Source organism: Hyposmocoma kahamanoa, unplaced genomic scaffold (assembly GCF_003589595.1).
Source record: "Hyposmocoma kahamanoa isolate Upper Pololo Valley unplaced genomic scaffold, ASM358959v1 232, whole genome shotgun sequence".
Classification (NCBI taxonomy): domain Eukaryota; kingdom Metazoa; phylum Arthropoda; class Insecta; order Lepidoptera; family Cosmopterigidae; genus Hyposmocoma; species Hyposmocoma kahamanoa.
Genome location: NW_020653750.1, coordinates 2,249,183 through 2,253,280, shown reverse-complemented (window position 1 = coordinate 2,253,280; position 4,098 = coordinate 2,249,183).

Below are 4,098 nucleotides of genomic sequence, written 5' to 3'. Positions count from 1 at the left end.
TTATTTTAAACTCTCGCCTCTCCCAAGGCCTAAAAGATTAATTTTGAATTTTTAAATGGGAGAGGCGGTATTTCCCGGCTATGGCACAGTCGGCCGGGGTCAGGGACTCAGGTCCAAGAATCGGCGAACAATACGTGCCGTATCGAGCAGGACCGCCTTCTGCATTTGTGCTGGAAGCGACACGCCACAGAAATTTATTATTATTATTATTATGTTTATTTTAAACTCTCGCCTCTCCCAAGGCCTAAAAGACTAATTTTCATTATCATTATCGTTATCGTTATCGTTATCGTTATCGTTATTGTTATCGTTATCGTTATCGTTATCGTTATCCATGGAATTAATAAGTACTTCGTACAACTGGAAGGCTTACTGTGTATTGAAGCGTGCGCCGAGCGAGATGTCATAAATCTTGGTCCGTCTCTTTCTGACTAACAAACAGAGATGACGCCATATTATTTTAGTGTTGCCTAATGTAAAACAAATAAAACTTTCCAATAATATTTAAATATCGTGAAATAATATAAAGACTTTGATTTATTTGCGACCTATTGCATTCATAGTTGGTATGGTATTATTTACAAACATCTTATAATATTCATGGACAAAATGACGTATTGTTTTATGCCAATTTTTTTTTATAGTCAACTACCGTATTGTATCAAATATCTCACATGGCAATTGTGCGAAAGGGACACACCAAGAAAGAAGATGTCTCACTTGAGCTCAGATCTCTAAGGAGATATTGGTTATTTAAAAAGTATTTTATTGCTATTCATTTAACGTTCATTTTGATATGTCAAAATAATTGCAGTGAGCTTTCCAGTTGTACGAAGTACTTATTAATTCCATGTCGTTATCATTATCATTATCATTATCATTATTTTCGTATTTATTTTATTATTATTATTATTATTATTATTATTGTCATCATTATCAAGATTTCATTTGTTTGTGTGCGTTTTGGCAACAGCTGTTATGATCATAATCAAGGCATAAGGACATCCATTGTTTTTTTTTTCATCCGTGAGGGTAACAATGGTCAACTGGCTATGTAAAAAAAAATTAAGGATGGCGAATTCAAAATGGCCGTCGAAGCAAAATTTGCTTTCTATCTGGCTGAAAATTGACTTGCGATTTTTAGAATGACATTACATCTTTAGAAGTCCTTAATCGTAATTTGGGGTTAAAAGTTTTTATTCGCTATTTTTTAATATGGCTGCCGTATATGCGTTTTTTTTTCATTGAAAATGGGAGACATAAAAGCCTTGCCTTGATTCGGCTGAAAATTAGCACGCGGAGGCCTCTAAGAGTATCTGATAAAAAATTGTGATCAACATAACTTTTTCGTCGTTTTTCAATATCCACACAAGCGTTTGTTGGCGGCAGAAAAAAAAATTGCTCTGATCCCTTTGAAAATTGGCACATCACTTTAGAAGTTCTTAACAATATTAGGTGATCAACATTAGTTTTTCGCCAATGTTTCAATATGGCCGCCATATAAACGTTCATTGGCGGCAGATAAAAATTTGCTCTAATTCGACTAAAAATCGGCATGTGGATGTTTGCTAATAATTTGCGGTTAAAATTTATTTTTCGCATTTTCGATACGGCTGCCATACAAACGTTTTTTGGCAGCAGAAAAAAAATTGTTCAAATCCGACTGAAAATGGCACGTCTTCCATCATAATTTGGGGTAACAATTTTATTTCTGCCATTTTTCGATATATAGCCGCCGTATAAGCGTACTTTTTCGATATAATACCTGACAATCACACTGGCCTCAAAGACCAGAACCTACTTAGAAATGTTCGTTTCCTAAATTGGCCCAGATCGAGAATAGAACCCGGAACCTCTTCATCAAGCGCCCATAGCACAAACCGCTGTGCCACGCGCCGGCTGAGCCCGACCCCACAGTGGGGTACAGGGTGTGTATATTTATATACATACCATGTTTACGTACTTCTACCGACGACTTGCAAGTTTGCGAAGTCTCTGGTCTGGCCGGTCTGTAAGTGTAAATTAAAATTACGGCAGGTATGTATGTACTTCCAGCGCGCTGTTTCAGAAAGTTGACCGGTTTGCCTAACCAGTTTCAGAAATTCCATTTCCACACACTTATTATTTAAATCGTAGAGGAATCGCTTCACATCACTGTATATTATACCTGTTAAAGCTAAAATGTATTAGGTACTAGCGCAGAAAATAAATGCAATGGTTCTTACATTCGTAAGATGTTAGTAGTATTAGTTAACATGTATTTCAAATAATTTAAAAGCTCCCACTCTGATTATATAATAATTTGTACTAACACAAACCTATTGTAATAAATAATAATTTATAGAATTAAAATTAGGGCAAAAAATATAAATAAGAATATACAAAAATCAGACAGTGCAAAATAAATTTAATGAGTTTTTGTTATGATAATGGTATCATTAATTGTGCAAATTAGATCTTCGTCAATCGCTAACTTATAAATCCGAAAAGATAATGAACCGTGAGACCATATAAAACGCGCGAAGATCAAAGTGGTTTACACCACGCATTGCTTTGTGCAAATCTATATGAATAAAAATGGTAAATAAAATAAAAAAGTAAATTAAATTTGCTACTCTCCGAACCTAGTGAAGATTAAGAGCAGTTACAGACTGTGACTTTTAAACAACGCGTCTGCAGCGATTCGTCGCTAGTCGCTAACCTTCACACAATTTAATACTCCTAATTAATTCATCTACATATTTTATTTATTTATTTTTTCACTTTTCAATTTACAATTAACAAAACAAAATAATGTGCATAAACCTATACAGATATATCGCACATTGCATAGTTGCATAGATGCAGTCGCATTTGTATCGATGCAGTCGCGTGTTTGCATCGATGCAATCACCTATAAATCGCAAATGGTGAGATGCAATCGCGCGTTTCACAAACGCGCGTTTGAATCGCTGCTAAAAGTCTAAATCGTGCAAAATGCTTCACTCATGACATAGACGCGCATGAGCAACCCTTAGAGGATGGAAAAATTGGTTTCCATAGTCTAAGGAGCAACCCAATAATTACAATTTCTCAATGAAGCCTTTGGTGTAGTTGTGGAAGACATAAGTTACATATAGTAACTAATCTGTATACTCTACAGTTACCATTCGATAACCCTAAAATAGTTTAGTGATAATCACTAAATTGACTTACACCACCGGTTCCAATAACATTAGAAACAACACCGAATCCATGTTTTATTAGTAAATGTTCAGTTTGTAACGTAAGTTTTGTTTTGTATCTATCGCACTCAAATTGTATTTCAATCAAAGTCCAATGTGAGATCACTTTTGAGAAACTGTTTATAAGATTCTTTGGCAATATTTCCTTCTATTAGATGTCTTGCCGAGTTTCCTATATCACAAGATTTGAAATATTGAACGCTCCTCACCTTTATTCTTATTTTTGCGAGTTCACTTTACTGTGGGGTTTAAATGAGATCACACAGTCGTTGAGCACATTAAAACTTGAAGTTATGTTTGCAAGTTCACACTGTTGTGAAATTATTTTATTGAATGTCCATAATGACTTGAACAATAGACATTGCTTTGGGCAAATTTGATTTACAAAATGTGTATTAAATAAGGAAAATTCCTTTTCAAAATATGGAATTTCTGGCCACTTTGAAATGAATTAAACACTTTTTAGTGTAAAATTCAAATTATAATCTCTTTTTCCAATAAATTCTTAAGATTTCCAAATAAAATATCCATGTTATTCATTTATTTTCATTATTGATAATTTTTAATTCGATATGACATCAAACATGGTACTTCTAAAATTCGTATAGTTTTTTAATAGGTGACATGTCACTAACACAGCAGCGCAAACTGCTCGATATTTTAACGACATGGTTTGTAATGGATATAAGTAACTAACGCACCGCGCGTTTAAACGTTTGTCCGATTCCGCAGTGAAAATGGTAACCTGGCAAATGAGCCTCGTCGACTACCAGAACTAAAAATAAATAATGACGAGCTGCGAGTTTTTGTTGAAGAGGATCCGTTGCAAGTTAAGAAGGAATTATGGGAATGCACACATGTGTATACATATATA